Source organism: Corvus hawaiiensis, chromosome 5, assembly GCF_020740725.1.
Source record: "Corvus hawaiiensis isolate bCorHaw1 chromosome 5, bCorHaw1.pri.cur, whole genome shotgun sequence".
In the NCBI taxonomy this organism is placed as follows: Eukaryota; Metazoa; Chordata; class Aves; order Passeriformes; family Corvidae; genus Corvus; species Corvus hawaiiensis.
In genome coordinates, this window is record NC_063217.1 from 48,517,672 (window position 1) to 48,530,314 (window position 12,643).

Here is a 12,643-nt window from a genome sequence, read left to right on the forward strand (position 1 = left end):
CAAAAATTGCAAAACTAATTCAAATGAGCAGTGAGACATAAACAGGTCTCCTAACCTTTAAAAAGAAGTATACTCAGCTCAAAATACAACACTTGATACCCCCCCAATTTAATACACAAAAAATAACTTACTGCCGGAAAAATTTTCTTGTTTGCAAGAGATAATGATGCAGTAACTGTATACTTTTTGCCTTTTCATGGGGAAAAAAATGCAAATAATATTGTAAAAAGCTCATTTTAATTGGTTTAAGATGGTATGGTATGCAATACTATTCTTGAAAGTAGAAGGTCTCACATTAATACAATTGCTTAACCTGATTACGAGATAATCTGACTTGAAATAATTGTCACTTGCATTTATAGAGCTATCAGTGCTTGTTCAATAGCATCCTTTTTAGCAAAAGGTTAAGAAAAACACAAGTGATGTGAAAGCAGCTGAAAAGAACTTCTTGCTTTCACAATGTATTGAAAGCTTAATTTCTCTCTTGCTCTCTCCCCTCCCCTTTATTCCCTCTCTCTTCCCCCCTCCCTTTCCTTGGTTTAAAGCTGAACTGAGCCTCTCCCTTCACCTTGCTCTGCCCTTTTTATATTTATGTTCCTATTAAATCGATTTCCAGTAGTACCTATATACAAGCATGCACAACAAATTGAACGGTAAAAAAAAAACCTTCCATAGATAAAGACTACAGATGCAAACAAGCAAAATAATGCAGTAACCTTTTACTCGCCTGCTGGAGGTACTGTCTGCTGCATAGAATTTTAAATCCTCATCTGCAGATGCAATTGAGCTGGCATTGCCAAGGACTTTGCTCTTCCCGTGCTGATTCTACATGGCTATTCATCGAAAGAGCACGTTATATTGAACATTTAAAATAATATCAGGTGAAATTACTTAAATGTCTTGAAAGGAACCAACTTCCAAAAAAAGCAGCTATAGCTCTGACCAGCCACATTTCAGAGATATCTCAGACACATTACTGAAGAAAGTCTTATTGCTGATGCATGCTTGCCAGCAATGTGCAGGATGTGGAAGCAGAGAGAGCTAATGAAAAAAATTAATACACAGATTTAAAGTGCAAGGATCATGCTCCAATGCTCAACACTTCACATATCCTGCACACCACAAAAATCTCTTTACAGAAGCATCTACTGTTTATAGAGCTAAGAAAATGCTGAAAGCAGCCCCAAAATCCCCTTGCTTCAAATCCTGGTCTCTCAGTAGACTACAGATGAGTTCTTACACAAGTGTTCTTACTGTACCTGTATTTCTAATATAGAGACTAGCCTTTTCCTCTGGAAGCATGTAGTTAAGGATTACACAGACATACTTCTTAACAAGAAATAGACTAAAGGAAAGCATCAATATTTGGGATAATGGTTTCAAGCCTAATAGGGTTAGGAAGTACAAGGGTACTTCACTAGAATTTGTATTACTCTGGGTAGAGATGAAGTGCCAGCAGTGCAGCCTGCTATTTATTATTTATGAATCCTTCTCCTCCTCAAGTCAGCTTCCTTAATGTACTATTGATCCCCTGGTGCATGCAGATAGAGCCAGTGACTGACAGCCACAGTTTCATAGAAGAAGTATCTGCAACACAAATTCATATCTTTAAGAATATTAAAGTAATTTTACTGGGGGGGTTTCTATCTATGGACAGCAGAATTGAAGTCCTACTCATAGTGACACAGTTAAGAGAAGAACAAACTTTTTTCTCCTCACCAAAAGCATCCTATGGTGCCACCTAAAACATGAAGACAGATTTGCTTAAATTTTACACGAGTGGTACCACTATATTTTGTTTATTTTATTTTTCTTGTTTCTGATCAGTAAAACTTTAAATTAAACTTTATTCCCCATGTTTCACCTGAAATTAAAATTTCTTGCTATGAATCTTTTTCTTGTCTCTGTTTCTAACTAAAGTATTAAATGTATCATGTTCTCTGTAATACTCATTGACAGGACAGTCATGAACACAACATCCTCAGAACTGTGGTTACCTTTCAGAATACCAGCAATTTTGATCATTATCTTAGCTCTCATAACTTCCACAAACTTGGTCAAATCCAAACTTTAAAACAGAGCAGTGTTGTTTATGGTTTTAAAGAAACATTTATCATGCTAACAAAGCTTTCTTGCAATATTCTTCATCACAAGCCACAGACTGTTTCTTTTAAAAAAAAAATGTAAAGGAGACATGATTTTATGCTAAGGCCATGCTTTCCTGCATGCAAAATCTCAATAGGCAAGCAGCCAGACGCTCTTAAGCGCCGATGAAATATCACTTGGACACAGAGGGGAAAAGACAGTAGACTATGAAAAGTGTAAGTAAAAAAGTGCAGCTTAGATATACATACAGAAACAATATATAAATTATGAAATATAGTTACTGAACAAGTAATCAAATACAACTTTGAACCTGTGGAAAGTAGCCTGTGATTAGTAATGCACAATTAGGACAAAATCACTGTATTATATAAAAGACATTGTAAAGTTTAAATGTCTAAACTTATTGCAGAGTTCTAAACATACAACACAGCTGATACACAGTAAGATGCTAAAACTGAAAAAAGTCAACTGGTTTATTTGTTACATATTTGGAAAAAAGCAAGAGAATGCAAGAGAAGCTATAACTTCAATGGGTTTAGAAGGATGGAAGATACCTCTCACAACAGTTAAATGAGTTTAAAGGCAACTCTCCCAAAAGACAGTTGGAAGCACCAGAGACCCTGGAGCTTGCCACAGGATATGGCCAACTCCCCTGCTCTGTCTGCAGCCAGTTCCACTGCCTTAGAAAATAAATCCAATATGCACAGCAGCCCCCTTCTCAATAACTGGCCAAGAAAAGGGTTGGCTGCATGCTTCCTTCAAATGAATGGATCTTCTCAAAGTTATGCTCAAATTGTTGCTTAAAAAAAAACCAAGCTGTTTTCAATACATACCTAACTTTATTACTAGAGTCAGAATATATTTGTTTGTGCAGAGCAAAAAATCACCACAAGATCAGAATGTAGGCTTCTTGAAAGGGAGATGACAGCAATCTGAATGAAGTTTCACAAACCTAATTAAGATAATAGAGGAACTTGTAGTGCTATAAACTCAACCTAAGCTATGTTTTTCTTCAAAATCCAAAAGCTGCTTCATATGGGTGCACATAAAAGAACTAGGACTCCTTTCATACGCGAGTACAATAGGTATACAGGTAACAGATAGCTTCTAATTGAAGATTTGCTACTGGTAATAAAAACTTTGAAATCCTACATTGGGAGAAGCAGCAAACTGCTTTAAAAATTGCATCATCTGCTGAGCTCTCAAGATTGCAACTTAAAGATCTGAAAATGGTCTTTGGGTATTTGAGTTCTCATGTCAGAGATAATAAAACAAAACAGAAATTTAAAAAACACCATCACAACAGATGAGTACACTGCCCCTCTACAGACAGATTTCAAAGCAGTTAAAAGAAGGATATATGAGGGCATATCCAATTTCACTCAAGACACAATGTAACAGAAGTGGTGGTTTTCAGCTTCATCAGCTTTTCTCAAGGCCCCCTCCATCTCTTTGGGGTGGGGAGAGATGAATGGGTAATCAACCTCAGGCTCATTCTTTCCCCTCTTGCACAAGAGGAATCACAAAAAAAAAAAAAAAAAAAAAAAAAAAAGGCATTGAAAAAGAGAACTCGTTGTTCCAAAACCGCAATTTGTACAAGCTTGTGCAGGATAAACACTGGCTGCACCTCCTCAGGTCCCCATCTCGCACCTGACTCCCTTTGTTGATGACAAGTTTTCTAACAAAGTCTTTCTCACTCCATGTGTTCAGTTGCCTTTATTGCAGGCGAGCAAGAAAACAAGCAAGAGAAAAACCCAAAACCAAAACAAACCCTGCAACATCACCAACATTTCTTTGACTGTGACTGAGTGATTCCTCCAGCCCCTGGTTCCGCCCCTCTAGCTAACTTCCCTCTACATTGCTCTCCAGAGGAATTATATTTATCTTCTCATCTGGTCTGACTACCTAAGTAAAAAAAATCACACCTCTTTAACAATTCCCAGCACCTGCTAAAACAGGAGAACGTCCTTTCTACCATCTTCCAGCTATGTGAGACAATAAAAGGTTTAGTTCACACAGTGAGTACAGTCAAATGAGGGCAATCAGCGTGAGGCTTGTGAGGACGTCTCCTGAGAGAGCAGGAGATGATCCAGTGGCAGATTTCTGAATGCCTTTTCTAGTGGGCTTAAGAACAACAGAATTCATAATTTGGCTTGGGAGCTAAAATCACTTAGCTTGAGTGGTGCTGTTGATAGACATGTGGTTGCTGGCATTAGACAGGAAGCCTACACTTGAGTCATGAACACAGGCAGCAGCAACCACTCGCACCCAATTAGGTATGGAGCTGTTACAGCTAAATACAGGGACATCTGCACAGGAGCCCTTCCTCTCCTCCAGGAACAGACTTACAGCTTTAGTAGTCTCCACTTTTCCTTCTCTTCTTGCCGCTTCCATAAAAACTACATGTAAAAGACAGTTTTCTGCACAGCACCAGAAACAGCTGAAGATTATAAACTAACTGAATACAAAAACTCAGCAATCATTCAAGTAAAGAATAAATTCATACTACCATATATTACCTATGCATTTTCAGTATACTGAAAATATTACATCGAAAGTATTAAAAGTTGTTGAACATACGGACATGTGCCTTTTTTTAACTGATGGTGGTTTTCCTCCTTTAGAGTTTTGGGGAGGAGCTTGGGATAAGCATTTAGCTGACTCCCAGATTACAACCCAGTGTTGAAATAGTTAATATTTTCCTCAGAGGTAACTCTCAGGGCAAGCACCAAATGTTTCTTTCCTTCAGAGCTCTTGTTTCAGGCTAGCTGCTTATTAAAGAAGGAAACACTATCAATTTATGCTTGGTACTTCTTTTTTAAGGTGACTTACTTATGAGAGGTACTCCTTTTCAAATAATGGCAGTGAAACAAAATCCCACAACACTGTGAAAGAAAACTGACATCTTATGGAAAGAGGGATGTTGCTACAACACCTTAGCCTGCAACAAATACCAAGAGGAAGCAAGTAGCTTGCCATCTACTGCAAATTTCAGAGCCACCCATTTCCATTACTACTGACGGAGACAAGAATGAGGACAACCAGCTTCTCAGAACAGACACACCATCACCTCTGTCAGGATGGTGAGTTTTCCCCAAGCAGCACAGGATAACAACCAGGGAATTCCTGCTACACCCTTGGAAGAGAATGCTGCTGGCCTGGTAAGGCACAAATATGAGTCTTAAATGGTTGTTTTCAAACCCTTCATGTAGCATTGCCAGAAGTAACATTGCCAAGACTTTGTATGTGACCCCTGGTGTCTTTGTTTCCCTGGGGCATATGGGGAGGGATGAGAAGTAACAGGGACATAATCTTACATTTATGTGTCACAAAAGCCTAATGTTTACAGAATATCAGCAGACTGACACTACTGCCTCTTCACAGGTGGGTCCTGCTAAGTGACAAGGAAGGTGTGACTCCACTCCTTCCCTGTTACTGGAAAAAATACCACATCATCCAGCAAGGTGTATTTCTGGGAAGAATGGGCAAAACACAAGAAGTTATCAGTGGCAAAACAGTCAACCATTCGATAAAGAAAATATCATGTCAAATCACACCATAAAGCAAGACCTGCAATTCTTTTTGTTCGCTGTAATTTCAAGCAATATTCAGAATTAACACTCTTCTCAAAATGCAACTTACTCTCATTCATAATCTAGGTGTTCACAGAGCTGCAGATAGAGGTTAGATTAATGAAACTCAGTTTTTCAGCAACATTTTTTGAAAATGCAAAAACAAGCAAAAAATAACACACCAAAAGCAAGAGAGACAGAAATTTTCCATGTCTGAGTGTGAAAGACAGCAGACCTTCACTTTCTGGTTAAACCAGTAGGAATATTTCAAGTAGTAAACCTTACAAGCCCATTTCAAAGTTCAAGAGAGAAGGACAAGAGCCTTATAAAGATCAGTATTTCCACTATATCTCATGTTAAATCAAGAACCACAACAACAATGGAGCTATTCTAATCCTCTATGCTCTTCAGGCTGCGTGAAACTAGTGCATTGGCCTTTATTATGCTTGAGACATAAAAAACTCAGAGAACACTGGCTACTTCAAATAAAAGCTAACAACATTAACATAACCATTATCAAAAAACAGATATTCTTTCCCTGTTTCTCAACTCTAGCCCCACCTGCAGGCTTTCAGTAAGGCAAAATATTTACTATAAATATTACCTTTTGCAATACTCTGTCTGAAGTCCTTATTCACTGCCAAGTGCATTTTCATTAACCCTTTGGAAGCCACGGTCCAGATCTTTCTGCACAGCATTAGCCATAGCTACAGTTAATACAATCTGTATGAGTGAATCACATGGGAAAATGCTAGCTTAACACCAGTAGGTTATGAAAGTTTAAAAAACTATTTTTACTTTAGATTCAAGTTCATCACAACACAATTATGTTCTATGGTACTGTTAGCTTTCTCAATAGGAGAAGCTGGCTGCATGTAACAGCAGAAAACATTAACAGATGTTGACGCAAGAGGGAAAAAAAGCACTTTGCCTGTTCACTTTTTTCATATGAGATCATCAATCTGGTAATCCCCCTTAAAGAAGGGAAAATGTGTCCTCCAGCTAAAAAAAAAAGTTAAGGTAATCCAAAGCTGTAAGTCAGAGAAAGTGGGCATTTTGCAACCTGTACTTCCTAGAGGATACTCCACATTTCCTTAACAAAATGAACTTCATCTCTAAAAGTCAAATAGATAAAAATACAAAATACAATCTAAGTCAAGGTAAACAGAAATTACACTCTTTCATCAGCCTCCTCCGAACAAACAAACCTGCATATATTTAGATGCAGTGCAGAATTTTTTCACAAAAATACGTAGCATACCCATTCTTAAGCTGAGGTTGAGGGGCAAGGAACAACCTATGAGGACATTCCATTATTATGACTGCTGTATACAGAATCTCTTAATATACTTTCTACTACTTTCATCTATGCCAAAATCAGAGAGTGATACAAAAAAGATCTGAAGCAATGGTTAATCTTTCCTAAACTATCAAATGTATTTATCAATTTATTTGCAGGACAGAAGAAAAAGGGCAATTAGCTTCTCCCTACCTCTGCATGGCATGCCATCCATTTTCTACACAGAAAAATCAAGGTATTATCATGCATGAGCTATACCGAGACAAGCAACAACACAAGCAACAACAGCAGTACAGATGCTTTAGTACAAGCCTGAAGTGTGTGCCAGAACTCAAAACCAGAGGCAAGTTCCATCCCTAATGACAGTAGCTAAACACACACCAGCACAGGGCTATTAACTCCCACTACGGTCACATCTTGAATTTTACTGAACTAGAGCAGCCCAGTGTCAGTACTCACAGCAGGGAAGTTCACCTGAGGCTGCTGCAGGCTGACAGGCAATGGCAGCAATACCACTTACACTGGCTTCAAAAACATACTTCATTCCCCTCTCAAGTGTTTCCACCCCCATGACACCCTTGGCCTTGTGCTGGCACAAGAACCTGTGTAGATTGCACAAGCATTTTAGATGTTATTGAGATAATTAGTTTTATCCTGCAACAATTCTGAGATCTAGATCACTGCACAGATGCTCCAAAATTTCTAGAACTCATGAGTCAGAAGCTGATCAGCAGAATTTATTTCAGTAACACTGCCTACTTTAAAGTGCTCAGAAACTGTAGCCTAACACTAGTTTCAATCATAGCAGTTTTGTTGCTTATGTCAGGTTACACAGCCAACGATTCCTTGTTTCAAACTACTCTCCCTCCCATACAGAGGGGAATACAGAGGTATAATTGTTCATTTAGTTGGACAGGGAAAAATAAGAATATTGATTTGGATAAAAAACACAGGAAAAAAAAAAAAAAGAAGGCCACGCTTCATAAGATGGCCAATCTAGACAACTCTGCTATGCTGCACATGACTTTATCACACAATACAGAGGGAGATGGTGACATGGAGGGTAGAATACAGCCAGGGAGGAGATTGGGGACATTGCTGTTTGAGACAGCAGGTTTACCATAGGAAATCAAGCACAACCAAATCCATGGATGTCATATAGCACACTGATGAAATAATTTGTTGCTATGTTCCTCACTTCCTTGTCAATAAAACTGGACTAATGCTTACTATGCTTAGGGCACTTGGGTAAAGTAAGAAAGTTAAAGACTAAGTTATTTACTTACTGTATTATTAATGAGCAGATAGAAAAGGAAGGATACAATTCTTCCTGAAGGCAGGACAAGAAGACGACAGCTAATGGGAGAAATAAGTAGCTTTTGTTTCTTTTCCTGGGACCAAAGTTTAGGAGAAATAGTTGTTAAGGGGTTTGACATGCTGCAGACAGCTTGCCAGGGAGAAGAAAACTCAAAAACTGTGAAGTCGTAGCAATAAACATTCCAAACCCTGCTCAGAGGAGGCTTGAGCTGGATGAGATCTGATGTGCTGCTTAAAGCACTCCAGGCATTTAATTGTCCACAGTTGCCATTGCATTAGTGCAGCAACTGGATCCACCATCACAGGGGAAGAAGAGAAGAGCTGACTGAGAACAAGCACCCTAGTGATACAGAATGATCAGCCATCAATGTAGCATCCTAAATAGACTTCATTCTGTATTACCAAAACAAGGTTTTACTTCTGAATTACTACTGATTCTTCTGTTTTAAGGCTCGTTATTTTCTTGTATGTTAACAACATTTAATTAAGATGTGAAAGACCAATTAAGCAGTCAGGTCACCTGTGCACATACAGGGAGCCAGGTTTTACATATAGGCATCCCTGCAACCACTTCACAGTAAGCAGCTAGAGCAGATAAAGCAAGCCATACAAAGTCATGAAAGGTTTAATAACTTAAAATTATTAACTGAAAGTGGAAATACAAGAATCTTGCAAAATTCGCATCTGATTACATGCCTTTTAACAGTTTGTATTTTTATAATTAAGACAAAGTATTCAATTTCTCTACAGTTCTGAAAATCTTTGGTCCCAGAACATCCAATTTACAAGTCATCTTTAGAATATATGGCTTACTGGTTTTCAAACTTCAGGAACTACTTTCTCCCTAAAGCAAGATCAAGATATGGTGCATAGTACAGTGCATCCCAGGCAATCCATTCCCAGTTTAGTTTCCTAAAGGTGATACTGAAAAACGTAAAACAGGATAGCACTGGATCTTGTTAGACCAGCTGATGTTTTATTGTTTGGCTTATTTTTCATTGTTTGGGGATTCATCTTTTTCCTCTTTCAGTTAGTTGGCAGTGGGTGAGAAGGCGACAATGACACCAAGACCTTTTAGAGCATAAAAAGGGTCAATCGTCATTCATTTGTGTAGTTGCCATTCAAAACAAACCTTATTTCATTTCATTTGTTGTAGCACTGTAAATAGAGTGCTTAGGGACACAGTCAAGGTGAAGTCACAGTTAGCTCATGCTTTTTTTTTGTCTGCCATAACCTAACTAAATCAACTTCAAGTAAATTAAATGCTTTAGTTAGTTAATCAGTGTAAGCAATTTAGCAATTTCCATTTACCCCTAAGAATTCACACACTAGAAAATTCCACTCCCTCCCTTTTTGTTAGCTGGTCTAATAAGGGATATTTCTCTTCTTTCCTCTCCTGCCCCTCACTGCACAACAAGCCTGGTTTTACTCACTCTTCTATCCCATCACAGCTGCAATGCTGTTACGATTTGCTGCATTCACTCCTCAGGATGGCTAGTACACCCTGTGTCTCACGCATTCCACAACAGAAAAATTTCCAGTAATTCCAAAACTCTTAGGCACTAAGGTTTTGAACTGGCATGAGAAAAATTAGATACAATCTGGACACAAATATTGAATTTCTCAGTGACTAAAACTGAAATCAACAAGACACGAGGGAAAGTTCTCTCACATGTTTTCTTGGAGATTTTAACTGATGTATCTCAGGCCTTCTAATTGATATATCTTCAGTGTTTCAGTTTTACATAAACAATAAACTTCTATATTTCATTAGCTAGGAGTGACTTGGTCAAAACATGCAAATACTATTGTCTGCTGATGTTTCATATGGACACCAGTGGTACAGCCAGAAGCATGTGAGGAGTACAAAGGATTATAGAGCCCTGAGAGTGACAATAAGGAACTCTGGAGCACAGGTAGATTTTTATTATCAATCCTTCCAGTCAAATGGATTTGAAAGGGCCAGTGGAATCTGGAAAATCACCAAATGGTTCCAGGACTGGCACCCCTGCCAGGGGCTACCTAGACCATGGGACTTGCTTTGAGAAACCTGGATCTCTCAGGGGCTGATGCACTCCATCTGTCAGAGAAGGGGAAGCGTATCTTCAGCCATAGCCTCACCAAGCCAGTGAAGAGGGCTTTACTAACAGTGTCAGGGGTGGGGAACTTCAATTCATCCCACTCACACCAGTTTGATGCCAGTGCCAGCAAGAGATGCCCAGAGCCTGGAGCAGGATCGCAGGTCAGTCAGAGAGCATCACAAGGCAATTCCAGCCACTTCAGCCAGTAAGCTGGCTTCATCATGGGCCCAGATGAAATGCCTCTATGCAAGCACAGGCAGCATGGGGAATAAACAAAAAGAGTTAGCTGTGATCTTCTTGGCACCATGCAGATGTTGTGGAATGGCTCCTATGACTGGACTGTTGGAATGGAAGGATACAGGCTCTTTAGGAAGGACAGGCAGGGCAGACAAGGAGGGGTATTGCCCTCTACATTAGTGGCCAGCTGGAGTGCATGGAGTTCTGCCTGTGGATGGATGAGAAGCTGATCAGGAGCTTATGTGGGTCAGGATTAAAAGGAGGGCAGGGACAGGTGACATTATAGTGGGGGGCTTCTACAGGCTGCCTGGTCAGGAAGAGTGAGTGGATCAGGTCCTCTATAGACAGATAGGACATGATTCATGTTCACAGGCCCTAGTCCTCATGAGGGAATTCAACCACCCCACTATCTGCTGGAGGCACAACACAGCAGGACATAAGCAATCCAGGAGGTTTCTGGAATGTGTGGGTGATAACTTCCATCTCCAAGTGACAGAGAAGCTAACAAGAAGAGGTGCTGTGCTGGACCTTTCTCTCAACCAACAAGGAGGGGCTGGTGAGGACTATGAAGCTTAAGGGCAGCCTGGACTGCAGTGAAATGGTGGAGTCTGAGATCCTTACGGCAGCAAGTAGGGTGCACAGCAAGCTCACTGCCCTGAACTTCAGGAAAGCAGACTCTGGCCTCATCAGGGATCTGGTAGAATACCATAGCATAAAGCCTGAGGGAAGAAGGACCCAAGAAAGCTGGCTTATATTCAAGAACTGACTCCTCCAAACTCAGGAGAGATCCATCCTAAGGATGAGGAAATCAGGCAGAAACTGAAAGCCTGCATGGATAAACAATTATGTCCCAGACAAACTCAAACACAAAAAGGGAGGCTACAGAAGGTAGCAGCAAGGACAGCCTGGGAGAACAGCAAGGTAGCCTGGGAGGAATACAGAGAAGTTGTCTGAGCAGAAAGGCATAACCTTAAGAAAGCTAAAGCTCCTACAGAATTAAATCTGGCCAGAGGCAACTATGAAGACAGAAATAGCTTCAGTAGATACATCAGTGATAAAAGGAAGACTAGGGAAAATGTGGACCCCCTCCAGAAGGAAATGGGAGACCTGGTTGTCCAGGACATGAAGAAGGCTGAGGTACTCAACAACATTTCTGCCTCAGTCTTCACCAGCACATTTTCTGTTGCACCACCTGAGTCACAGAAGGCAAAGGCAGGGACTGGGAAAATGAGGGACTACTTGCTGTAGGAAAAGATTAAGCTTCAGACCATCTAAGGAACATGAAGGTGTGTGTCCATGGGACATGATGAGATACATCTATGGGTCCAGAGGGAACTGGCAAATAAAGTGACTAAGCCTCTATCCATCATATTTGAGAAGTTGTGGCAGTCTAAAAAAGTACCCACTGACTGGGAATGGGGAAGCATAACCCCATTTTTAAAAAAGGGAAACAGGGAAGACCCAGAGACTTATAGGCATGTCAGTCTCACCTTCATGCTCAGGAAAATCATGGAGCAGATCCTCCTGGAAACTATGCTAAGGCACATGGAAAATAAAGAGGTCACTGGTGACAGCCAACATGGCTTCACTAAGACCAAATCATGCCTGACAATTATGGTGGCTTTCCACAGTGGAGTTACAACTGTGGTGGATGAGGGAATAGTGTCTGAAGTAATCTACCTAGACTCGTGCAAAGCACAACAACCTTGTCTCAAAACTGGAAAAACATTTATTTGACAGGTGGACTGCTCAGTGGATAAGGAATTGTCTGGATGGTGACACTCAAAGAGTTGTGGTCAACGGCTCAACGTCTAAGCGCAGACCAGTGATGAGTGGTGTACTTCAGGGGCTGGTATTGGGACCAGCGCTGTTTAACAGCTTTTTTGGTGACCTGGACAGTGGGACTGAGTGCTTCCTCAGCAAGTTCACTGACAACACCAACCTGTGTGGTGTGTTCAACACATTGCCACTCCAAAGGGACCTGGACAGGCTTGAGAGGTGGGGCCATCTGAACCTTGTGAAGTTCAACA

The 12,643-nt window shown here is 40.2% G+C and overlaps 1 protein-coding gene across 1 annotated transcript in view; it reads right to left on the bottom strand.

Moving 5' to 3' along the window:
* FBXW7 (F-box and WD repeat domain containing 7) overlaps positions 1 to 12,643 on the bottom strand; it is a 180,081-nt gene that overhangs the window by 134,079 nt on the left and 33,359 nt on the right. The window lies entirely within an intron of this gene.